Consider the following 26,126-nt stretch of genomic DNA (forward strand, 5'->3'; position numbering starts at 1 on the left):
TGCACTAATGATGAAGGTACCATTAACTAATATTGGCATTTTCTTTATTTATGATTTGTTTTTCTTTTGCCACTACAAAAAAATGCCTCAGGGATTGCTGGGTCAATGTCCATCTGTCTTCTTAATTGTGTTTGCAGTTGAGAGACTGCTTCCCAAGGTGATTGTTGTAATGATTCTCATTTCTGCCATCAGCAAATGAGGGTCCCTGGGCCCTCACACCTCTGGGAGCACTAGGTGCTAGGCTGTCTTCTATGTCTGGCACCTGGGGGTAGATCCCTGTGTCAGCAGTGCTTTAGCTGACACTTCTCGGATGACTAGTGAATTAGAACCTCCTCAAATGTTTGTCAACCATTTCATTTTGCTCTTCTATGAGTTGCTTATTTATACCCTTTGCTCATTTTTCTATTTCCCTCCCTCCCTCCCTCCCTCTCTCTCTCCTTTCCTTCCTTCTCTCTCTCTCTTTCTTTCTGACAGGGTCTTGCTCTGTCACCCAGGTTGGAGTGCAGTGGCACGATCATGGCTCACTGCAGCCTCAACCACCCAGGCTCTAGCAATCCTCCCATCTCAGACCCCCAAATAGCTGGGACTAAGGGTGTGCGCCATCGCACATGACTCATTTTGGTATTTTTTGTAGAGACAGAGTTTTGCCATGTTGCCCAGGCTAGAACTAGTCTCAAACTCCTAGACTCAAGTGATCTGCCCACCTCAGCTTTCCAGAATGCTAGGATTACAGGCGGGAGCCACCACGCCTGGCCACACTTTGCTTTTTTGTTCTTTTCTTGACTGTTCTTCAGCATTTATTCTTCCATATACACTTTAAGATAGTTTTAGTCATTGAAAAGATCTGGGGTTCTACCTGGTATTGCTTTTCTTTTGTCCGGATATTGTTTCATATCATTCCATGTTTTCTTCCTATAGGTTCTGTGCCTTCCTTAGTGATTTTCTTAAGCTTTTAATATTTCTTTGTCACTCTTCTGGATGGAATAGATTTCCCATTGCCTTTGCCAGAAGCTCATTATTGGAATGGAAAGAAAGATTGATCATTGAACATACTTCTCTTGCCAGTTTACCAGATTATTTTATTAAGGCTAGTAGTTTCTACTTGAGTCTCTTACCTCGTTCAGGTATTCAAGCATATCATCATCAAGAAGGAGAGCTTGGCCGGGTGCCATGGCTCACACATATAATCCCAGAAGTTTGGGCTGCGGATAGAGAAGGATCACTTGAGCCTAGGAGTTTGAGACCTGTCTGGGCAACATAGTGAGACCCCCATCTCTATAAAAAAAAAAAAAAAAAAGTTAAAGTAAAAGTAAAAAAAGAAGGGGAAGCTCTGAAATCCTTCTTTTCCAATGTTTGTGCCAATTATTTCACCTTTATTATGTGCACAAGTGAGTGACCACCTTCTCCTTTTCTGTACCATCTATTATTGGGGGCTGGGAGCTCCCGCCTTTCCCTATGTTGTGGAATAAGTGCATTGGGTCAGACCTGTCTGTTGTCTGCAGGTAAGCAGAGCCCTGCTCCTTCTCCTCCTCACTGCCTTTGCTCATCGCCTGGGCCGGGCCCTGCTGGAAACACCAGGTGCTCGCTCCAAGCAGAGGTTTGAACCCTCTGTCCCTGCAACCTTGGGGGTTGGGGTCCTGGGAGATGAGGTACCAGGAGGCCCTTTGGGGGCGGCCCAGGCTCTTTGACTGATGGTCTGTGGGTGTGAGCCCCCAAGTTCTAGGCCTGGGGGGCGAGAGGAAGAATCTTCGAGAAAGAGTCAAGCGGGCCACCTTGGGCACACGTGCACCCCGGGATGCCCGCCCAGCACGCCAAGCCCCCCACACTCACCTGTAAGTGCAGGCGGTGCTGGAGGCCCGGGGCCCTGCAGGGGCAGGTACACAGGTCGCCGCAGTGCCCTGGCGGCCTCCTCCTGGCCGCTGGCCCTCCCCTGCGGCTTCCTCATCCTAAAAAGCAAGTGAAGCCAAACGAAAGCCCTGTCGCTCCCGCTGTCCCCTCCCTCCTGGCCTCCGTCCCCCGGGCTCGCCTGCCCTGCCGCCCAGCGGACCGGTCCCTTCCTGCTTTCCCTGGCGGGTGCTGTCGGCTGCTCTGTTACCAGGAGCCGGGACGCGCACATATTCCCAGAATCCGCGCTCAGTGCGTTCCGTCCCCCAGGACACCTGTTCTCTGCACAGGCGCGTCTGGGCCCAGCCGGGGCAGGCACGCGTTCCCGGGCAGCCACTCCGGAAGGCCCGAGGGAGTAAATCTGGCCCTCCCGGTTCAGCACAAAGCTCCCCTGGCCTCCTTTTAAAAACGACCGCCTCCCAACTCCCCGCGGGCACGAGTGGCGGCTGCCTCCCCTCCCCTGGGGCCGCGCGCGCCTCCCGCAGGGTCTCAGTGCCTCCTGGGTGGGGGACAATTCCTGTCCCCACCGGTGCCCTGCGCCCGCCGGGTCCCAGGAGTAAGTTCTGGGTCCCCGGGCTGGCTCCTTAGTGAGCAAAGGCGCATCGCTCGAATTCCAGAAACCCTTCTCGCCCAGCGCCTGCCTGGCTGTGAAAGCCTGGAGAATGCGCTCTCGGAGGTGGATTCCGGAACTCAGGAGAGAAGAATGCGACGCTGGTCCGCTGGGCTTCCTAGTCCCCCAGGGGTGGGAGGGGGCTGTATCTCAAAATAAGATTCTGCAACTCGACTCTTATAGGGGAAACCAGGCACGCATTTCAAAATCTTCTCATCCGTCCCCACCTCCTTGTGCCACTTTTCCGCGCCTCCTGTGCCACGGAAGCTGCTCTCTGCTCCTGCTGTTTCCAGCCCGGCAGCCCCCGGACAGGAACTGGCTTGGCCCAGCCGGGCCCGCTTCCTCTCCCTGGGGTCCTCAGGCCATGCAAGTGAGGAAACTCAGGCTCAGAGGGGCCATGTAACTCTCCCCAAATCACCGACAAGCCTGGTGCAGCCACGGTGGCGCGCATTCGCCCACTCGGAGACCGAGAGGCAGGATTTCTGCCTGCACAGCCTCCCACCCAACCGCCAGACCTGCTGGAGGCCCGGGCCCTGGAGATGGCTGTCTTCACGGAGACTTTTTTTTTTTTTTTTTTTTTTTTTGAGACGGAGTCACGCACTGTCGCCCAGGCTGGAGTGCAGTGGCGTGATCTCGGCTCACTGCAAGCTCTGCCTCCCGGGTTCACCCCATTCTCCTGCCTCAGCCTTCTGAGTAGCTGGGACTACAGGCGCCCGCTACCACGCCCGGCTAATTTTTTTTTTTTTTTTAGTAGAGACGGGGTTTCACCGTGTTAGCCAGGATGGTCTCGATCTCCTGCCCTTGTGACCCACCCGCCTCGGCCTCCTAAAGTGCTAGGATTACAGGCGTGAGCCACCGCGCCCAGTGAGACTCCTTATGCCAAACTCATTCACTCCCGGGCGCCTCTTTTTTTTTTTTTTTTTTTTTTTTTTTTAATTTTTTTTTTTTTGAGACAGAGTCTCGCTCTGTAGCCCAGGCTGAAGTGCAGTGGCCGGATCTCAGCTCACTGCAAGCTCTGCCTCCCGGGTTTACGCCATTCTCCTGCCTCAGCCTCCCGAGTAGCTGGGATTACAGGCGCCCGCCACCTCGCCCGGCTAGTTTTTTCGTATTTTTTAGTAGAGACGGGGTTTCACCGTGTTAGCCAGGATGGTCTCGATCTCCTGACCTCGTGATCCGCCAGTCTCGGCCTCCCAAAGTGCTGGGATTACAGGCTTGAGCCACCGCGCCCAGCCAAGCGCCTCTTGCTGGCAACGGATGTGTCCGGCGTTCAGGTCTCTTAACTTAAGGTCTCTGTTTTTCCAAGTTTGGAAATCAGCTCAGAGCAGAGCGCGTAAAGAGGGACTTTCACTGGTGCTCAGAGCGCCCTGGCTGCCTACTGCTGGCTGGCTGACCCCTCCCCTGCAGATTCCCCCTCACCCAGCCCTACACAGGCTGAGGGCCTCACTAACCCGGACCATACGGTGTGACAAATGCACACTGAGGGGTTATGGAGGAAGAGCAGAGTTGGGGTCAGAAGGCATTTAGGCTGAGAAAAAAGGGCACATGGCACCCAACCCATGAAGGGAAGGGAGAGGAACAGCATGTGCAAAAGCTCAGAGTCAAGAGTGGTGGCCTGGAGCTTAGTTAGAGTCAAAGGCGATGGCGGGAGTTGAGGGTCTGGTGCAGGTGGTTCTCCCAAGCTGGGCTGAGCTGTATGACTTGACCCTGAGGGGCACGCGGGCCAGGCTGTGTTTTGGGGGGAGGCAGGAGCCAGGACACAGACTGGGGAAAAGGGGTAAAGGAGCCTGGTCCCTGCTGCCACCTGCTTACCTAGGACCCCAGGACTTGGGGGGTAAGTGGCCATCCTTTGGAATGTTCTCAAGGGATCTCAGATAAGTAGAAGCAGCAGAGCATTCTGGAGAAAGCAGGGCCCATCCTCCACCCCACAACCCTCTCCCCATGTCCCTGGAGCTGCCTCCTCTCCCACAAGCCAGGCCTGTCCAGCCTCTTGTATGTCACCCTGCCAAAGAGCTGAGCAGTGGAAGGTCCACACCCTGTGCCCGTCCCCCACCCCACCCCTCCCACAGTGAGGACCCCCTGGTGTTGGGGACACTCTGGGTCTGTGAGATTTCTCCAGAAGCAGACTCAGACAAGGATTGGAGCCCACACTGAGAAGTTAACAGTCTAAATGTGTGTGTCCCTCCCCAAGTTCACTTGTGATAGTGGTATTAGGGGGTAGGGCCTTTGGGAGGTGATTTGGTCATGGGAGCAGAGCCCTCAGGAATGGCAATAGTACCTTTATAAAAATGGCCCAAGAGAGATCCCTCATCCCTCCCACCATTTGAGGACACTGTGAGAAGCCCCATCTATAGACCAGGAAGCAGCCCTCGCCAGATACTGCTGGAGCCTTGATCTTGGGCCAGTCTCCAGAACAATGAGAATAAATTTCTGTTGTTTATAAGTTGTGCAGTCTGTGGGTTTTTTGTCATAGCAATGCCAGAAGGTGGTGGATGACTAAGATGGGGATGGAGAGGTAGCTATGGTAGACAACTGGAGTATAACCTCCAGGGGAATTTTGGGAAAAATGTAAAACATGCAGAGCTAGGAGGAAGGGAACTGGGGTATTTATACACCAACTTCCAGCCTGAGAACTCTCCAAGGTGCCAAATCTCCACCTCCAGTCCTGAGCAGAACCACAGGGGCCTTTCCTTCCCAGGATTTAGCCTCTAGGTGATGAGATGTTGCTGCTGGTGGGTGACAGGCAGGACAGCTGAGGGAAGGGCCCCAGGAATCTGGCCACCAGCCAAGTCTGCTGTAGCACATTTGTGCTCCGAAGCCCAACGCAGTCAACAGATGACTAATAACAGCCAAATGGGAGATTTGCCCTTTTTGGCCCAAAAATGTAATTGAGTTCTTTGTTATTCAGGGTTCTCCAGAAAGACAGGATATAAGGAAGGGGGTTTATTAGGGGAGCTGGCTCACAGGCTTACAGAGGTGAGGTCCTATGACAGGTGGTCTGCAAGCCGGAGAACCAGAGCATGGATCAGTCCAACTTCCAGAGCCTCAGAACCAGTGAAGCCAGCCAGGTTCAGGGAAGCCAGCTCAGGTCCAAGAGCTCCCAAAAGGCCGCTAGCACAAGTCCCAGAGTTCAAAAACAGAAGAGCCTGGAGTCCAATGTACAAAAGCAGGAGGAGAAAAAGCACTCCTCTCCGAAAGGTAGAGAGGAAGAGCAGAGAGAGAGTCAATCCCCCTTCTTCTGCCCATTTGTTCCAGCTGGGCCTCCGGCCGATGGAATAGTATTCTGTCCACACTGAGGATGGGTCTTCCTCTCTCAGGCCACTGACTCACAAGTCCTCCCAGACACACCCAGATACAATGCTTCACCAGCCATCTAGGCATCCCTCAACCTAGCTCAGTTGACCCCTAAAATTAACCATCATAAGCTCCCTAGAGGGACAGATTGGGGAAGGAGGACATTTCAGGGTCTAGGTCTATGCAGAAGTTTCCCAGACCATTTGAGAACACAACAGTTGAAAACCAAACATGAAAATCAGGGCTTTACTCCAGCCTGAGAAACAGAGCAAGGTTCTGTCTCTTAAGAAAAAAAGAAAAAGAAAAACCAGGGCCAGAAGCGGGGGCTCACGCCTGTAATCTTAGCACTTTGGGAGGCCGAGGTGGGAGGATCACTTGAGGTCAGGAGTTCAAGACCAGCCTGACCAACATGGCAAAACCCCATCTCTAACAAAAATACAAAAAATTAGCCAGGTGTGGTGGTGGGTTCCTGTAATTGCAGCTACTCAGGAGGCTGAGCCACGAGAATCTCTTGAACCCAGGAGACGGAGGTTGCAGTGAGCTGAGATCTCACCCCACTGCACTCCAGCCTGGGTGACAGAGTGAGACAAGAAGAAGAAGGAGGAAGAAGAAAGAAGAAAGAAGAAAGAAGAAGAAGAAGGAAGAAGGAGGAAGAAGGAAGAAGGAAGAAGGAAGAAGGAGAAGGAGAAGGAGAAGGAGAAGAAGGAGAACAACCCAAGACTGACCGTGGAAATGTGCATTCAGAAAAGCAGAACCACCACAAATGTACAGTTCAATTAATTTTCATAGCCTAACACTCACATGTAACCAGCGCCCAGATCAAGACAAATGTACAGTTCAATTAATTTTCATAGCCTAACACTCACATGTAACCAGCGCCCAGATCAAGACAAATGTACAGTTCAATTAATTTTCATAGCCTAACACTCACATGTAACCAGCACCCAGATCAAGACACAGAACATTTTTAGTAGTCCAAAAGCCCTTGTTAGATGACTGACTTTTGGCTCTTCTTTTTATCTAATATAACTATTCAAGGCTATAAACTTCCCTCTAAACATGGCTTTAATGGTATCCTTGTATCCCACTTTCTTTTAGTTTTTATTTTTTTACAGATAGTCTTGCTCTGTCACCTAGGCTGGAGTCCAGTGGCATAATCATAGCTCACTGTAACCTCAAGTGATACTTGTGCCTCAGCCTCTTCAGTAACTAGGATTACAGGTGCCCGCCATGACTCCCAGCTAATTTATTTATTTTTGTAGAGGTGAGGGTCTCCCTATATTGCCCAGGCTGGTCTTGAACTCCTGGCCTCAAGTGATCCTCTACTTCGGCATCCCAAAGTGCCGGGATTACAGGAATGAGCCACCATGCTTATCCCCATCCATCCCACAGTTTATAACATATCTTTGTTATCAGTTTAAAATATTTTCTAATTTCTACTGTGGTTAATTCCAGACCTGTGGTTTATTTAGAAGTATTTTTGCTTAATTTTCAGATACTCAGGAATTTTCTAATTATCTGTTAGTTTTTTAAAGCTTAATTTCACTGTAATCAGAGGACATATTTTATTATTTCAGTCCTTTAAAATGTGTTGAAACTTGCTTAATGTCTCAGCATATGGTCAATTTTGGTAAAATTTCTACACATGCTTTAAAAGAATGTGTATTCAGCAGTTGTTGGATGAAGTGTTCTATGTAAGTAAATTAGATCAAGTTTGTTAAAACTTGTGGTTTAAATATATTGTATCTCTATTGGTATTTTGTCCATTTATTCTATCAGTTACTGAGAGAGATGTTTTAAAATTTCCCACAGTAGTTGTGGATTTGCTGCTACTTTTTTAGTTCTATCAGATTTTGTTTTCTATGTTTCAGGGCTGTGTTATTAGGTGTATACAGATTTATGATTGTTAGATCTTCCTATTCAATTGACCCTTTTATAATTGTGAAATGGTTTTACCATCACTGCAACCTCCGTCTCCCGGGTTCAAGTGATTCTCCTGCCTCAGCCACCTGAGTAGCTGGGACTACAGGTGCGTACCACTATGCCCAGCAAATTTTTTGTATTTTTAGTAGAGACGGGGTTTCACCATGTTGGCCAGGATGGTCTCAATCTCTTGACCTCGTGATCCGCCTGCCTCGGCCTCCCAAAGTGCTGGGATTACAGGCACGAGCCACCACGCCTGGCAATATTATTAAATATCAAGTCAATGTTCACTTTTCCAATTGTTTTATAAATGTTTGTTTGAATCAGAACCCAAAAAATTTTGACACTTTATGACTGGTTGGTAAGTCAGGTCTTCTTTAATCTACATTTTTCTTATTCACTCTTTTTTCCCCTCTAGCAAAGGAAACCAGGTTGTTCCCCTGTAGCTCACCAGTGTGGATTTTGCCAACTGTGCCCCCTGCTGCTGTTTAACATGTGTCCGTGCCTCTGTATTCCCTGTAAGCTGGTAGTTTGTATTGAGGAGTTGGACTCAATTTCTTAACGTCTGGCTACTGACAGCTTTTTTTTTTTTTTTTTTTTGAGACGGAGTCTCGCTCTGTCTTGTTGCCCAGGCTGGAGTGCAGTGGCGCCATCTCGCCTCACTGTAAGCTCCGCCTCCTGGGTTCACGCCATTCTCCTGCCTCAGCCTCCTGAGCAGCTGGGAGTAGAGGTGCCTGCCACCATGCCCGTCTAATTTTTTTGCATTTTTATTAGAGACGGGGTTTCACCGTGTTAGCCAGGATGGTCTTGATCTCCTGACCTCGTGATTCGCCCGCCTCAGCCTCCCAAAGTGCTAGGATTACAGGCGTGAGCCACCGTGCCTGACCTGGCTACAGACAACTTTTCAGTTTCACCCCTCCCTCTTCCCATTGAGCCCATACCTGGACAAACTGATAAGACAGCCTGGGTTCTCCCCCTTTGGTGCAGGCGGGAGAGTCAAACCACGCGAGCTGCTGCCCTGTGTGAATTCTCACCTGGCCCCACCCCCCAGCCCCAGCCTCCAAAGCCACCCAGGCCTGTCTCCTTTCTTGGCTCTCACAAGCCATTTTGTACCTGCTTGCAAGGCCTGCCCTGCTCTCCTGCACCACCTCCATTGTGTGAGTCATAACCCTCTTCACACCTTTTTGGTGTGTGCGACGTCGTCAGTTTTGGGATCGCAACTGAATGTTGGGTAGCAGATCCCTGCTGCTTTTGCAGGTTTACGGTGACACTGTGGAAGCTAGAGCTGTGCTGTTCACTCTGGTAGTCATTAGTTACAGGTGGTTTCTAGTTTGCTGGAATGTCACATTCCAGGGACCTTACCTGAAAGGCTGAGTGGTTTACGGGATCCCTTCTCCTTGATGCCTGGACTCCAATTCCTTTCTCCCTAACACCGTCAGACAGCTAAAGCTTTAATTAAGTTAATAACATTAAATAAAAATAAAAATTCAATTTTTAGGCACCAGCTGCTAGTGCAGTAGCCACATGTGGTTAGAGCCTCTAGTTTTTTACACAGTCTCACTGTGTGGCCCAGGCTGGAGTGCAGTGGCACAGTCATACATAGTTCACTGCAGTCTTGAACTGCCTGGTTCAAGGGATCCTCCGACTCAGCCTCCAAAGTAGCTGGGACTACAGGTGCACACCACCACATCTCACTAATTTTATTATTTTCTGTAGAGATGAGGTCTCATGGCTGGGCATGGTGACTCATGCCTGTAATCCCAGCACTTTGGGAGGCCAAGGTAGTTGGATCATTTGAAGTCAGGAGTTCGAGACCAGCCTGGCCAACATGGTGAAACCCTGTCTCTACTAAAAATACAAAAAAATGAGCCAGGCGTGGTGGCGTGCACCTGTAATCTCAGCTACTCGGGAAGCTGAGGCACGAGAATCGCTTGCACCGAGGAGGCAGAGGTTGCAGTGAGCCGAGATTACGCCACTGCACTCCAGCCTGGGTGACAGAGTGAGATCCTGTCTCAAAAAAAAAAAAAAAAAAAAGATTAAAAAATGAGATGAGGTCTTGAGGTCTCACTGTCTCAAGCTCCTAGACTCAAGCAATCCTCCCACCTCAGCCTCCCTGAGTGTTGAGATTACAAGCATGAGCCACTGCGCCTGGCCTGTGCATGAGAAATTGAATAGGGTTGGGATGGTTTATTTGGTTCCTAGTTTGCTGAAGTGTCACATTCCAGGGATCTTATCTGAAAGGCTGAGTGTTTTACAGGGTCCCTTCTCCTTGGTGCCTGGACTCCAATTCCTTTCTCCCTAACACCATCAGACAGCTAAAGCTTTAATTTCATGGGCTTTCAGCTGCCATTTTCTGCTTGACTTTGTAACCTCCTACCCAAAACAGCTTAGAGACTGGCAAATATCTTGAGGGGAAAAGCAGCACAGAAGATTGAACGGTAGCTTCCAATGCCAATATTTGCCTCCCCAGGCCTGTAAGAATCCCAGAAGCTCTGAGCTGCCACTTTCCGCTTGGTCTCTAAGCACATGCCAGGCTCATCTCAATGTGAGTCCCTCGTCTCAGGTTCTCAGTCCTTCAAGTCCTGGCCGACTTGGTTGCTCGCCAATGCCTTCAAACAGCTGTTGATGTTGTTGCCGTTGTTTTGAGATGGAGTCTCGCTCTGTCGCCCAGGCTGGAGTGCAGGGGCGCCATCTTGGCTTACTGCAAACGCCGCCTCCTGGGTTCACACCATTCTCCTGTGTCAGCCTCCCAAGTAGCTGGGACTACAGGCACCTGCCACCACGCCTGGCTAATTTTTTGTATTTTTAGTAGAGACGGGGTTTCACCATGTTGGTCATGCTGGTCTTGAACTCCCGTCCTCATGATCTGCCTACCCCGGCCTCCCAAAGTGCTGGGATTACAGGCGTGAGCCACTGCGCCCGGCCTGTTGTTTTAAACCTAGTTTTTAGAGTTGCTTTTGGTGTACGATACTTGTTATTCACCACAGCCACAAGTAGGAGTTTTTGCTTTGTGGGAGGCTTTATTTTTGAGTGCATAGAGGTTCCTGATTACTATAAAGAATTAAATGGGCCGGGTGCGGTGGCTCACGCCTGTAATCCCAGCACTTTGGGAGGCTGAGGTGGGCACATCACCTGAGGTCAGGAGTTTGAGACCAGCCTGACCAACATGGAGAAACCCCGTCTCTACTAAAAATACAAAATTAGCTGGGCGTGGTGGCACATGCCTGTAATCCCAGCTATTCGGGAGGCTGAGGCAGGAGAATCGCTTGGACCCGGGAGGTGGAGGTTACAGTGAGCCAAGAACCCGCCATTGAACTCCAGCCTGGGCAACAGGAGCGAAACTGTTTTAAAAAAAAGAAAAATTAAATGGCCTAATAAATGATAATGTGTACTTATAGACTTGCCTGGTAGACAGGAAGAATGATCCACTGGATGATTTGATTGATATAAGAAATTATTAAAATTAGGGCCAGGCGTGGTGACTCACACCTGTGATTTCAGCAGTTGTGGGCTAAGGCAGGAGGATCGATTGAGGTCAGGAGTTCAAGACTAGCCTGGGTAACATAACAAGACCTCATCTCTACAAAAAACTTTAAAATTAGCCAGGCACAGGCCAGGTGCGGTGGCTTATGCCTGTAATCCTAGCAATTTGGGAGGCAGAGGCAGGTGGATCACCTGAGGTCAGGAGTTGGAGACCAGCCTGGCCAACTTGAAAATCCCGTCTCTACTAAATATACAAAATTAGCCGGCGTGGTGGCACACACCTGTAATCTCAGCTACTCAGGAGGCTGAGGCAGGAGAATCACTTGAACCTGGGAGGCGGAGGTTGCAGTTAGCCAAGACCATGCCATTGCACTCCCGCCTGGACAGCAAGAATGAAACTCCATCTCAAAAAAAAAAAAAAAAAAAAAAAATTGTACAAAGACTGCATGTGCATGAGTAAAAAAACACAGGGGGAAATGTAGTGATATGAAAGGAATATGAAATCTGAGACATGAAACGAGCAGTTCTATCTGTGTTGTTTTGGATAAAATGAAAAGGCATTTCGCTTACTAAAAAGGTGATATTTCAATATTCTAAGAAGACTTCGATTAGGAATATAGCAGAAGACTTTTCTGCAACTATCCATCAAAAGATCAGATCCTGGCCAGGTGTGGTGGTTCGTGCCTGTAATCCTAGCACTTTGGGAGGCTGAGGTGGGTGGATTGCCTGAGCTCAGGAATTTGAGACCAGTCTGGGCAACACAGTGAAACCCTGTCTCTACTAAAAATGCAAAAAATTAGCTGGGTGTGGTAGTGGGCACCTGTAGTCCCAGGTACTCAGGAGGCTGAGGCAAGAGAATCACTTGAACCTGGGAGGCGGAGGTTACAGTGAGCCGAGATCACGCCACTGCACTCCAGCCTGGGTGACAGAGCAAGACCCAGTACCCCTCCCCCGAAAAAATAAAAAAAAGATCAGATTCTGTCTCCCCGAATATAGAATGGATGTTCTGTTATCTTACCAGCCCTGGCAGGCCACTACGCGTGTGTGCGTACATTACCGCGTCTGTGGGGCATTGCAAGGAATACATTTTTTTAGCCACTCAACACCTGTAGATGTCACTGTCTCGGCATTCAATGGGAAGACCCGGTCTCCAGCAACTATTTTCCTCCATGACCCTCAGTGAGTGTTTTCCACATTTAACGATGTGGGACCCACGGCTCTGGGGACAGCCTTGTGCCATCTTGTGTTTCTTCAGACCCTGCCTAAGTTTCAGGAGAATTTGCGTGACCATGGGAAAGGTTACCAGTGTGTCCAAATGCCACCAGGTCTCAGGCACCTGACCTCGGGCATTAGCTCCCTTCTGCTGCTTCCTGAGGGAACTCTCAGAAACCCTGTAGCAGGCCTCACCCAGGAGAGTCCGAGGGAAGAGATGGGCAGTGCCACCAGAGGCCCCTGGGAGAGGCGCTTCAACAGCTTCATTTATGCTGACAAAGCAGCCGTGGTCAGCGCTGTCGTTAAGGTGAGTGGCCATCAGTGGCGGCTGGCATGCAGCGTGTGCATGAATTAACACATCAAACACAAAAACCACCAAAAGCAGTAAAGCGAATGAGGATGGCTGGGTGCTCCTCACCCCTCCGATGCCAGTGCCCCATCCCCTCTCAGTGCCTTCGTTCACCTCTAACTCCTGTGTCCACAGTGATGTTCCAAAGAAGAGCTCCACAGGGTGGACACACAGAAAGTCCTGCTTACTTCGAATGTGTCGTCCTCTGCCCTTCCTTCCTAGGCTTGCCCTGGCCATGCGATGTGCATGGCTGCTGGAATGAGCATTGCACAAAGGTTCTTGAGAGCTCAGGGCCCCCATGAGTGTTCTCTGGGTTTCTGGCATGTGGTGAAGGAGGTTTAAAGGAGCCTTCTCTAACTTCACCATCCTTAGAGAAAAGACACCTCATTGGGTGGCTCCTGACTCCATGGTCAGTGGCTTTGACTGTAGGGGTGGAGGTGGGGGGGGGCGTGGAGCAACACATTTTTATTTTTTTTAAATTATACACACACACACACACACACACACACACACATATCTCGCAAAATAGACTTTTTTTCATTGAAAAAAAAAGTTTTTTTTTTTTTTTTTTGAGACGGAGTCTCGCTCTGTCACCCAGGCTGGAGTGCAGTGGCGCTATCTCGGCTCACTGCAAGCTCCGCCTCCTGGGTTTACGCCATTCTCCTGCCTCAGCCTCCCGAGTAGCTGGGACCACAGGCGCCCGCCACCTCGCCCGGCTAATTTTTTTGTATTTTTAGTAGAGACGGGGTTTCATTGTGTTAGCCAGGATGGTCTCGATCTCCTGACCTCGTGATCCGCCCGTCTTGGCCTCCCAAAGTGCTGGGATTACAGGCTTGAGCCACCGCGCCTGGCCTGTTTTTTTTTTTTTTTTGAGATGGAGTTTCGATCTTGTTGCCCAGGCTGGAGTGCAATGGCGAGATCTCAGCTCACCGCAACCTCCGCCTCCCGGGTTCAAGCAATTCTCCTGTCTCAGCATCCTGAGTAGCTGGGATTACAGGCATTCGCCACCACACCCAGCTAATTTTGTACCTTCAGTAGAGACAGGCTTTCTCCATGTTGGCCAGGCTGGTCTTGAACTCCTGACCTCAGATGATCCACCCAACTTTGCCTCCCAAAATGCTGGGATTACAGGCATGAGCCACCGCTCCTGGCTCATAGAAATATTTATTACCAATATTCCAAAGAACAGAACTTGGAGAAAGCATATCTAAGCACATGTGCAGGGCGAGGTACAGTGGTTTACATCTGTAATCCCAGCACTTTGGGAGACTGAAGCAGGAGGATCGTTTGAGGCCAGGAATTCAATAACAGCCTGGGCAACATAGTAAGGCCCCATATTTACAAAAATTTTTAAAAATTAGCTGGTGTGGCAGAGTGCACCTGTAGCCACTTGGGAGGCTGAGGTGGGAGGATCACTTGCAGCCAGGATTTTGAGGCTGTGGTGAGCTGTGATTGCACCACTGCACTTCAGCGGGGGTGACAGAGCAAGAGCTTGTCTCTAAAATAAATAAATAATAAATAAATAAAAACATCCTATGCTACATGGGTGATTCAGCTGTAATTAACAGAGCATCCAACCCAAAGTAGCTTAAACAACATCGTTTAAGTTTGTTAGCTTGATCTGCTTCATAAGATTAAAGTCTATGGTGCTGGGCCCAGTTCAGCTGTGGCAGGGATCTTGGTCAGCTTATCTGCTCTGCTCTTGGTCTTCTCTTAGTCTCAAGATGGCTCTGCAGTCCCAAGAATCACGTCCTCACCCAGCAGAGGCAGTGAGCGGAGGCAGAGAGTGTCGTACCCCACACCAACTCTTTAACAGAAGGATGGCATTCCTAGAAGCACCCTTTCCCACACTCTCCCCTGCAACAGCACACTTCCTCTCATATCTCCTTGGCTCCAAATTGGTCATGTGCCCTTGCTCAGTCCTGGACCTGGCCCCTTCCCCGAGATCAAGAGAGCACCACAGATGGCTGAAAGTCCCTGGTTCTGTTGGAACAAGGAGGAAAGGCTTCGAGGCAGGCGGCCCACAGTGCCTGTCACGCTGGAGAGCTGATCTGTAGAAGGCGCGCAAAAAAATTCCATTTTCCCTGAAGAACCACATAGAAAGGATTCCCACTGAAGTAGGAAGGAGATGACAACCTCAGTTCTCCTCATCTTGTCCACCCTGGGTCCTGCAGAGCTTAGGGGGTGTGGGTGCTGGATGGCAAAGATCCAGGACCTGGGCAGAGATGGGATCCACTCTCAGCCCAGGGTTATAACAATACACTCGGAAATTCCACTCGATTGTTCTTCTGCCTCCTCATCATTGTCCTACTCTGTGCCATGGGACACAGAGCACTGCTCCACAGGCGGCAGCCAGGAGCAGTGGAGGGACGAATGGAGGGGGCAGTGAAGGGATGAATGGAGTGAGGGAGTGGAGGGATGAGTGGAGTGGGCAGGGGAGAGATGAATGTAGGGGGAGTGGAGGGATGAATGTAGGGGGAGTGGAGGGATGAATGTAGGGGGAGTGGAGGGATGAATGGAGTGGGCAGGGGAGAGATGAATGTAGGGGGTAGGGGAGGGATGAATGTAGGGGGGAGTGGAGGGATGAATGTAGGGGGAGTGGAGGGATGAATGTAGGGGGAGTGGAAGGATGAATGTAGGGGGAGTGGAGGGATGAATGTAGGGGGAGTGGAGGGATGAATGGAGGGGGGAGTGGAGGGATGAATGTAGGGGGAGTGGAGGGATGAATGTAGGGGGAGTGGAGGGATGAATGGAGGGGGGAGTGGAGGGATGAATGTAGGGGGAGTGGAGGGATGAATGGAGGGGGGAGTGGAGGGATGAATGGAGGGGGGAGTGGAGGGATGAATGTAGGGGGAGTGGAGGGATGAATGGAGGGGGAGTGGAGGGATGAATGGAGGGGGAGTGGAGGGATGAATGGAGGGGGAGTGGAGGGATGAATGGAGTGGGCAGGGGAGAGATGAATGTAGGGGGTAGGGGAGGGATGAAAGTAGGGGGGAGTGGAGGGATGAATGGAGGGGGAGTGGAGGGATGAATGTAGGGGGAGTGGAGGGATGAATGGAGTGGGCAGGGGAGAGATGAATGTAGGGGGTAGGGGAGGGATGAATGTAGGGGGGAGTGGAGGGATGAATGTAGGGGGAGTGGAGGGATGAATGTAGGGGGAGTGGAGGGATGGAGAGGGGAGTGGAGGGATGAATGTAGGGGGAGTGGAGGGATGGAGGGGGGAGTGGAGGGATGAATGTAGGGGGTAGGGGAGGGATGAATGTAGGGGGGAGTGGAGGGATGAATGTAGGGGGGAGTGGAAGGATGAATGTAGGGGGAGTGGAGGGATGAATGTAGGGGGGAGTGGAGGGATGAATGTAGGGGGAGTGGAGGGATGAATGTAGGGGGAGTGGAGGGATGAATGTAGGGGGGAGTGCAGGGATGAGTGTAGGGGGAGTGGAGGGATGGAGGGGGAGTGGAGGGATGAATGGAGGGCCAGTGGAGGGATGAATGGAGAGGGGAGTGGAGGGATGAATGGAGGGGGGGGGAGGGATGAATGGAGGGGCGAGTAGAGAGGTGAATGCAGTGGGCAGTGGTGGCTTGAATGCAGTGGGTGGGGGCTGGTGTGTGTCTGGGAAGGCTGCTGTGCTCTCTGCTCTTTGTAACCCTGTGTCAGGGTGATTTCTAAGAAGGGTGCAGGCAGACACTGCTTTCTTCAGCAGGGAAGCTCCAAGTGGGATGTAGGGAACACAGCCCCAGAGCTAGGAAGCACTGAGCTGCTCCCAGCCAGGCCCTGGAGGGGCTGTTGGCACCATTCTAGAGCAGAGGGGTGTCCCACACCCCTCAGCTGCACTTGGGTCTCAGCTGGGATGAATAATTGGATGTGGACACAGTGCCGGGCAGGCGATTATCTTTATGGGCCTGGGCGCTCCTGCTGTTGTGGATAATTATCTTGGCAGTAAGGCTGGGTCCAGTAGTCCGGGTCTCAGAAGGGAAAGCAGGGAAGCCTGGGAGAGCAGCCAGGGAGAGGGGAGGCCTGAGGGGAGGGCCTGCCCGGGCCGCTTTCCCTCTTTGAGTCCTGTTTCTGCCCCAGGTGCACAGGCTGGCGACTGGCAGAGAAAGACCAGTCCCACCAGGGCCTCTCCCTGGGGCTGACAGGGGCCCAGGCTACAGATGACTTCTGTCGTTTCGTGGGCTGGACAGGCCTGCACAGACCTGGGCGGCCACGCAGAGGACACTTGTAAAACAGGGGAGCCGGTCTGCTCCAGTGCCTGCTCCCAGAGGAAGCAGAGCTTGTCCTCACCTCCAGGAAGCCCCTGTTCCTAGCCACAGATGATCTCGGCTAACCTGTGGCTCCTGGTCACTTGCAGAGTTGTGAAAGGCCCAGACAGAAGAGGGCAGGAAGAGTGGGTGTCAGGGCCTGACTGTGGGGACCTGCACGTCTTTTGTGGCCTGTCATGGTGTATCGCCAGCAGGAAGCCTCCTTTTCCTGTTAGAGCAAATGCTCCAGTTCCAGGACTCTGCAGGTGGCTTGAAGCTTTCGCTGCCTGAGACTGGCAGCTAAGCACAGAAATGCAAATGCAAAGGGACATCAGGGGTCCCACGGTCTTTGCTCGCTGTGGAAGGCGGGGTCAGGCGCTGATGCAGGCAAACTCCTGCCATCTTCACCAGAGCCCTGGACCAAATCCTGCAGAGCATGGGTTCAACAGACAGGTGGGAACATGAACCCATGTCCCTGAGAGTGGTCAGAATCTCAGCCCCAGGTGGAGTCTGCTGAGTGCTGTGGCTGCAAAGCAGGGCTCTGGGTCTGGGGGTCAGCTGTGCGGGGGAGGGAGGCCTCTGACCCGCACCGCACCCGACTTTTTCCCTCCCTCCTCTCACCCCCTGGGCCTCACCCTTGTTCACAGAAGGGGGCACCTACACCTTCTGCCTGTAGCTCCAGGCACTCACTCCGGCCTGCCAGGCCCCAAAACCTTGGCATCCTTGTCCTTAAGCCCAAGGGGCCTGCTGGGCACTCCCTTGGCGCCACCACATTGCACAGGGGGCCCCATGCCCCTCCTGACCCTCTCTCCCCTACAGAGTACTGTGAATTTTGTAATTGTTAGTATAGCTAGTGTCCTCATTTAAAACCTTTTAGCAGTACCAGGCTACAGTGGAAACAAAATTCCAACCCCCCACACCCCAAATTCATACACCTGCTGGGAGTTGTGGGAAGTGCCTGTCTCCCTGCTCCTCCCCTCCCAGTCTCTCATGAAAACGTCTGACAGGTGAAAATACCATCTTCGGGTAGGGCCAATTTGCTCATCCCTGATTACAATGGAGGTTCAGCATCTTGCAGTCAGCAGCCATTGGGGCTTCCTTTGTGCAGCGTGTCCGGCGGCCTGGACCTTTCCTCGTTGATTGATAGCAGCCCTTTGTTGGGAGAATCGGCCCTTTGTTAAACCCTGAGTTATCACGGGTTCTCCCCAGCTTGTTGCACATCCTTCGATTTTAAATATGTGGTCTAGGCAAAATGTTGCCATTTGTAATTTAATTAAACTTTTCAACAATGTTCTCTGTGGCATCTGCTTTTTTGTCCTGCTCAGAAAAGCCTTCGGGATCCTGAGATTATTAAATAGTCTCCTGTGTTTTTTTCAAATGATTTCTGTGGTTTTGGGTTTTTGCATTTATATTTCTGCTCCATAAGGAATTTATTTCTGTGTGAAGAGTGGGATCAGGATCCAATATCATGTTTTTCCAGACACCAATGCTGCCCAGTTGTTCCACCACCCTTTAATATTATTATTATTATTATTATTATTATTCTGAGATGGAGTTTCGCTCATTGCCCAGGCTGGAGTACAATGGCACGATCTCAGCTCACTGCAATCTCTGCCTCCCTGGTTCAAGCAATTCTCCTGCCTCAGCCTCCCAAGTAGCTGGGATTACAGGCACCTGCCACCACGCCCGGCTAATTTTGGACTTCTTTTTTTTTTTTTTTTTTTTTTAGTAGAGACAGAGTTTCACCATGCTGGCCAGGCCAGTCTCGAACTCCTGACCTCAGGTGATCCACCTGCCTCGGCCTCCAAAGTGCTGGTTATAGATGTGAGCCACCGTGCCTGGCCACACCACCCTTTTTAAAATGATGTCCTTTTCCTCATGGATTGATAAATGATTGAGAAGGGGTCTCACTTTGTTGCTCAGGCTGGAGTACAGTGGCACGGTCTCGGCTCACTGCAACCTCCACCTTCCAGGTTCAAGTGATTCTCCCACCTTGGCCTCCCCAGTAGCTGGGATTACAGCCACCCACCACCATGCCTGGCTATTTTTTGTATTTTTAGTAGAGACAAGGTTTCACCATGTTGGTTAGGCTGGTCTTGAACTGCTGATCTCAGGTGATCCACCTGCTTCGGCCTCCCAAAGTGCTGGGATTATAGGCATGAGCCACTGCGTCTGGCCTTTTGTGGATTTTAAATGCCCCATTAATCATATGCTAAACAATCACACCGACCTTCTCTGATGTGTGTGTCAAGTCAACTGCCCATAGCAAGATGTTCTATGATGGATTCTACTCTCTGGCAGGGCTAAAGCCCCCTTTTTTATTTTTCAGAATTTTATAGGTTTTTCGTTTTTTTTTATTGTAGTAAAATATATGTAACATAAAAACTACTATGTTAGCCATTTTTAAGTGAACAGTTGAGTGACATCAAGTGCATTCACATTGTTATACAACCATCACCACCTTCCATTTCCACTGTCCATCTCCACCCTCCATCACCACCCACCGTTTCCACCCTCCATCTCCACCCTCCATCTCCACCGTCCATCACAACCATTCATCTTCACTGTCAATCTCCACCATCCATCACCACCCTCTATCACCACTCTCCATTTCCACCCTCCTTCCACCCTTCATCTCCATCCTCCATCACCATCCACCATTTCCACCCTCCATCTCCACTATCCATCACTACCATTAATCTCTGCTCTCCATCTCCACCATCCATCACCACTCTCCATTTCCACCGTACATCTCCACTGTCCATTACTACCATTTATCTCCACCCTCCATCACCACCCACCATTTCCACCCTCCATCTCCACTGTCCATCACCACCATTCATCTCCGCCGTCCATCTCCACCATCCATCACCACCCTTCATCCCCATCCTTATCCTTCATCACCACCCACCATTTCCACCCTTCATCTCCACCCATTTCCACCCTCCATCTCCACCCTTCATCCCCATCCTTCATCACCACCCACCATTTCCACCCTTCATCTCCACCCATTTCCACCCTCCATCTCCACCATTCATCTCCGCCGTCCGTCTCCACTGTCCATCACCACCCACCATCACCACCCTCCATCACCACCCACCATCACCACCCTCCATCATCACCATTTGTCTCCACCCTCCATCACCACCATTTATTTCCACCCTCCATCACCACCCACCATCTCCACCCTCCACCCTCCATCCACCCTCCATCTCCATCACCACCCACTATTTTCACCCTCCATCTCCACTGTTCATCACCACCATCCATCTCTGCCGTCCATCTCCACCATCCATCACCACCATCCATCTCTGCCGTCCATCTCCACCATCCATCACCACCCTCCATCTCTACCCTCCATCATCACCCTCCATCTCTACTCCACTCTAGCTCTACCTCCATCTCTAGCTCCACTGTCCATCACCACCCTCTATCTCCACTGTCCATGTCCACCATCCATCACCACCCTCTATCTCTACTGTCCATCTCCACTGTCCATGTCTACCATCCATCATCACCCTCTATCTCCACTCTCTATCTCCATTGTCCATGTCCACCGTCCATCACCACCCTCTGTCTCCACTGTTTATCTCCACTGTCCATGTCCACTGTCCAAGTCCACCATCCATCACCACCCTCTATCTCCACTGTCTATCTCCACTGTCCATGTCCACCATCCATCACCACCCTCTATCTCCACTGTCCATGTCCACTGTCCACATCCAAAATCTATCACCACTGTCCATCTACACCATCCATCATCACCATCCATCATCACCATCCATGTCCACTGCCCATCTCCAATGTCCATCACCACCACCCATCACCACCATCCATCTACAGAACTTATACCTCTTCCCAAATTTCAAGTCTGTATTCACTAAACAGTCACTCCCCATGCTCCTCCTGTCAGCTGCTATCTCTATGAAAGTGACTACTCTAGGGACCTCACATAAGTGAGATTGTACGGTACGTGTTCTTCTGTGACTGGCTTATTTCACTCAGCATAACATCCTCAAAGTCCATCCATGTTGCAGCCAGTACTGGAATTTCTTTCCTTTTTAAGACGGAATACTATTCCATTTTGTGTGTTGTGTGTGTGTGTACGTGTATCTCAGTGCAGCAGGGCTCTGACACCCCCCATTCTCACCAAGACTCGTGTTGGTTTGCCAGGACTGCATCCGCCCAGTCCCAGCAGGTAGGAGGTGGGATCTCACTGTGGTTTTGCTTTGCATTTCCTGGAGGATGCTGGACATCTTCCCATGTGCTTGTTGGCCAGTGTGTGTCTTCTATGGAGACCTGTCTATTCATTCTCCTGGCACCTTTAGTTTCCTAAGGGCTTTGGAATCATCATGTAGCTACTTTTACTGGGGATCATGCAATGTATGGATCAATTTGGAGGCATTGGGGCCTCACTCCTTCTTGGTTTTCCTTTCCTTGTCTCCTCTGTGGGTTCCTGGCTTAGTTTGAGTTGTCCTCTCTACCCCTCCAATTCCCTACCCCCACTCCGTGGCTCCAAGCATTGCCCATACTTGCCCCCTAGCTCTGTCCTGGGCTCCCAAATGCCATGGGAGGACTGGCCCGAGTGTGCTCAGGTCTCTCAACCTCTCAACTGCCAACCTCCACAGCTGCAGCTGCTCTCCTGGCCTAGCTTCCCAGCCTAGTGACAGCCACATGCACTGGCCAGTCCAGGCAGAGCACTGGGCACCAGCCTTGCCTTCCCCCTCTTCCCATCGAGAAAGTCAAGGGTCCTGGCAGAAGAAAAGCACAAATAGAGAAAATGACTTTTGTGAAGGGTCATTTACCAACGTGTGAGCAGGCCAAGCCAAGAGGGTGGAGAAGCCCTGGGTAGGGCAGGAAAAGATGGGCAGGGCTGGGGTCGTGCCCACTCTTCCTCCCAAATTTCCTTCTCTCTCCTTCCTCTGCTTCCACCTTCCCCAGCCCAGGACCTCTGGTCAGATGCCTGGTTGCTCCCTCCAGGCATGTTTTGCCATCCGCTTACTTTGACACCGGGAGCTCTCTCTTTCAAACCCTCATCGGAGCAGATCTCAGCCAGCATCAACTCACATTATCCTTGGGAAGAAATCCAGGCACCCGATCACCTGGCTGTAGGTCCCTCCCCGGCCTCTTCCTCAACCTAGCAATCCAAGCTCCCGCCGGAAGGTCTTTCCTGGGAGCCAACTCGGAGTGCTCATTGCCCTGCCCTCTCCCCAGGCAAGTGAGTTTCCACCAGGTGCTTGGGCTGGGGCTCCTGCCATACTCAAGGGCGCGTCTAACCCCCTCTGAACTCACAATCCCGCCCCAGGGTCCGGCACAAGGGCTCTGCTGTGGCTGAGATCCGTGAAGGCAGATGCGGAGAGGCGCCGCTGGATTGCGAGCAGGCCCAGGTGCGGGGCCGGGTGGGGGCTGTCGCAGCCGGGAATGCCCAGCTGCTCCAGCTGCTCACAGGACAAAGCCCGGGGTTCCCCGGCCGGGCGCACGCCTTCCACATTCCCCCTCATCTCCACGCCTTCGCTCACAGCGTTCCCCAACACCTGGAAGGCAGGAATGCCCTGCGGGCACGCTGCCCCGCCCCCACGTTGATCCCTTCCCCCCACTTGGCTCCTGGGACACCGGATACGCCTATTGTGGCGCCCGACAAGGAGCAAGCAGTCCGCCGGAACTTACCCCAGGAACCCCGGGCGCCTCCGGAGTTCCCAGCCCCAGCCCCACCCCTCGGTCAGGCCCACTGTGGGTGTCCAGGTAAGACGGCGTTGATGTCCACCACCCTCGCCCCCAGCTCAGCCCAGAGCGCCCGGGGTCGGAGGTGGAGCTGTCGGACACACGCCCAGTCTGGCCAGGCTCGGGAGGGAAAATCCGGGTGCGGCCTCTGGGACTCACCCTGACTCCTTCACCGTCCGCTCCTCTTTGGGGCTACCGGGGCCAAAGGTTGGGGACTCGGGGCGCGGCTGGAGCCTACAGCTCCCGGAGCGTAGTTAAGCGTTAACCCACTGGCCCTGGGCCAGGGCGCACGGGCTGCTGTGGGCACCCGGTTCCGCCAGTCGAGCTGGGGCCTGACCTGCAGGCGAAGCGGGGGGCGGGGCCGAGACCGGAGGGAATGGGGTCTGCGCCGGGTGCGAGACGAGCCGGGGAGGCCAGCGGGGCCTGGGCGGTGGGGGAAGGTGGGCCTGGGGCAGGGGCGGGGTGGGGGCCTGCCGAGCCTCTGCCGACCGGGCCACGCGCGGGGCTGCCGGGACGCGCTCACCTGGCGACTGCGGACCCGCCCTAACCTGGTTTCAGTCGGGGCGGGGCGGGGCGCGGCGCGGAGCGGCGGGGGCGGGGCGGGCGGGGGCGTGCCCGGGGCGGGGCGTTCCGGGGGCGGGGCTGGGCGTCCCGCAGACGTCAGGGACCCGCGCGCGAGGCCGCTGGCGGCCGCTCTGCCGTGGGCTCGGCCAGGGCTGCCGCGAGCGTGCGGGCCTCGCCGGGCATGTCCTAGGCGGCGGCCCCGCCCAGCGCTCGGCCGGGCGGGCCGGGACCGAGCCGGGCCGAGCCGGGGACCGAGCCGGGGACCAAGCCGGGGACTAAGCCGGGGACTGAGGCGAGCCGGAGACCGAGCCCGAACCTCAGGTAGGACGCGCTGGCCCAGCGCTGGCCGCGACCCGGGCCTCCCATCACCCGCACCTGCACGCCTGTGGGGCCTCACGGGGCGCGGGATCCCGGCCGAGGCCGGACAAAGGCGCGGGGGTGGGGGGCCGCCCGGCGCACCTGGTCAGACGGGTCCCCGCCGCCGCGGAGGCGGCCCTGGTCTGCGCCAGGCCGGGAGGAGCCGCCCCACGCGCGTCTACGCGACCCGGCCGGGTACGTGTCTACGCGGCCTGCGGAGGAGCCGGCAAGCCTGGGCGCCCGGGTCCCCGCCCCGGCACCGGCTCGGCCATGGCCGCCCCCGGAGAGCGCTGATTCAGAAGGCGCCGCTCCCTCCCCCGCCGGGCCCGGCCGCCTCCCTCCTGGCCTGGTCTCTCCTCCCGCGGTCCCTCCCTCCGTCTTCCTCCTCCTCCCCTCTCTCCTCATTTCCCTTCGCCGCCGTCTCCCCGCTGTCCCTGCCTCTCCCGGCCTGTGCGCTCCTTCCACCGCCGGACTGCCCCGCCCGGCTCGCTGCCCTTCCCTGCCCCTGGGCCCAGCCACCTTTCCCCGCCTTACCTCTGACTGTGGCCCTTCTGGCCGGGGCGGCTGAGGGGGCAAGTTTGGGGCGTTTATTATTCTTCCTCCTAGCAACGATGGCCAGCCCAGCCCCGAGGCAGCCGAAGGCCGTTTTGGAGCGTCGCGGGCTCCCAGGCCTTTTCAGGGTGGGCGGCCGGGGCAGTGGGTGGCCTGGCTCTGGTACAGCGGCATCACCAGGCTCTGGGGCTCGGCTTCACTTTGCCTTAAACAGGGACTGTGGACTCCTCAGGGCGGGCCGCGGCAGGTGATGGCAGAGTGTGAGGCCTAGGAGGGCTGGCTGGGGGCCGGAGCTGCAGTGGTGGGGTGGGCCCTGCCAAATAGAGCACCCTGTGATCCCCCAGCAGCCCTGGGGAGGGTGGGGCTGTAGAGGCCTCCTGGGGGCTTCGCTGTCTGGGGCTGCAGGGGCATGGAAGTCCCACCCCCTTGGCCTCCAGTGCCTGCCTGTCTGGCCCCAGCCTGGGTGCCTGGCTTAGGAAGGGCAGGGCCCCCAGGGTGAGAGGGTCCTGGCTGCCTGGAGCTGCCTTCTCCTGGTGAGGATTTTTCTACATCTTCCCACCTCCCTGCCCAAGGTGAGGGTTTACTATGGGGCACGTGGTCACTTGGGCATTCACACTAGCTGGAGCCCGGTGTTGGTGCTCCCTGCTGCTCACTGAAGGGAGCTGAGATCTGGTGAAGAGCCTCAAAGCTGAAGACCTTGGGTGTGGGCACTGAGCAAAGTAGGGACAGGGAGCCACTCACTCCTCTGCCTGGCACCCTCACGTGGTGTGGCCCTGCCCTCAGGACGCACTCAGCCCGGCAGCCTCTGCTTCTCCTCTGCTCCACTGGGCCCCAGCTGCTGTCATCCCTGTCCTGGGTTATTGTCCTCACTTCTTGACTGGCCTCCTGAGTCAGAGTCCCATGCCCACTCAGGAGCTCTGGGGCCGGCCTCTCAGGTGTGTGACCTGGAGACCCCCATGGAGCCCTTGCTTGGACCCCACCCTTGGCATCTTGCTCAGCTCTCCTTCTCAGGTTTTGAACAAGGGCACCACATTTTCTTTTTGTGCTGGACCCTGCAGTGATGGAGTCAGTGCTGGGCCCTTTAGGGACTTCATCCGCTTGCAGGACTAGCCACAGGACTCCCAGGGGCGTGTGAGGCCCTCCATCCCTCTGCCCTGTCCCTCTGCCCTGGTGGCACCGGCTGTTCCCTCTACCTGGAATGCAGTCCCGCAAGTGTTCATCACTTGCTTCCACCCCTGTCCTGCGGAGCCCCGGAGGCTGCCTCCCAGTGAGCCCCCCTCTGTGTCCTGCCTTTGTGTTCCCTGTATCCCTCTTTGCACTTTCTCATAAGCCATTTCTGTTCTTTGTGCCTGGCCCCTGCTGAAGGGAGCCCGGGGACTCTGAGACTCTGGGTCTTGGTCACAGCTGGCTCAGCCCAGGCTGCCTAGCCCATAGCAGCACTCAAGATGTGCTGGGCAGTGGGGTGGAGTGCCCAGGGCATGTGTGCTCGAATGCTTCGGGTGTGCAGGGTGCACGTTGGCTGGGCATAGGGCTGCCCAGGGTCATCAGCCCTGGCCATTACTCAGGCTGTCCCCTGTTACCCACTAGGCTGCCACAGAGCTCCCTGCCTGCCTACACCAGCCCCTGCCTACACCAGCCCCTGACCACACCGGCCCCTCAGACCACCTCCTTTTTGTTGATGTTGCTGGGACTATGGGCACCAAAGCCTCTCTTCCCTCTTGGGCACTGAAGGGGCTGCTTGATGCTGTCCTTGCACCATGGCCACCAAGGGACATTTGGCCTCCTCTCGGTGGTAGACATATTGATGACTCAGGGCCCCTGTCTCCAGCTCTGTCCCTGCTGCCCCTCACCCCAGGCCCTGCTTGGGGCTCAGTCTCAGAATGTCCTGCTGAGGGGAGTGGGTCCTCTGGTTCAGTGTGTGTCCTGGGGTGGGTCTGGTGC

The 26,126-nt window shown here is 53.7% G+C and overlaps 1 protein-coding gene and 1 long non-coding RNA gene across 7 annotated transcripts in view; one reads left to right on the forward strand and one right to left on the reverse strand.

The window, feature by feature from the left end:
* Positions 1 to 21,776: 21,776 nt before the first annotated feature.
* On the reverse strand, positions 21,777 to 22,922 carry LOC141407344 (uncharacterized). The gene is made up of 2 exons (XR_012416188.1): positions 22,872 to 22,922; positions 21,777 to 22,064 (listed from the first exon to the last, which is right to left on the reverse strand). It is a non-coding gene; the product is annotated as an uncharacterized lncRNA (long non-coding RNA).
* Positions 22,606 to 26,126, forward strand: part of CEP170B (centrosomal protein 170B) — a 32,875-nt gene continuing 29,354 nt past the window's right edge. For 4 of the 6 annotated variants that reach the window (XM_045397102.2, XM_045397103.2, XM_065518553.1 and 1 more), the window contains exon 1: positions 23,368 to 23,597. The gene's annotated coding sequence lies outside the window, so the exon portion shown is untranslated. Of the gene's footprint in view, positions 22,734 to 23,367; positions 23,598 to 26,126 lie in introns of those variants that run through there. The other 2 variants (XM_005562353.4, XM_073998386.1) reach the window with 1 other exon arrangement.

Source organism: Macaca fascicularis, chromosome 7 (assembly GCF_037993035.2).
Source record: "Macaca fascicularis isolate 582-1 chromosome 7, T2T-MFA8v1.1".
Classification (NCBI taxonomy): Eukaryota; Metazoa; Chordata; class Mammalia; order Primates; family Cercopithecidae; genus Macaca; species Macaca fascicularis.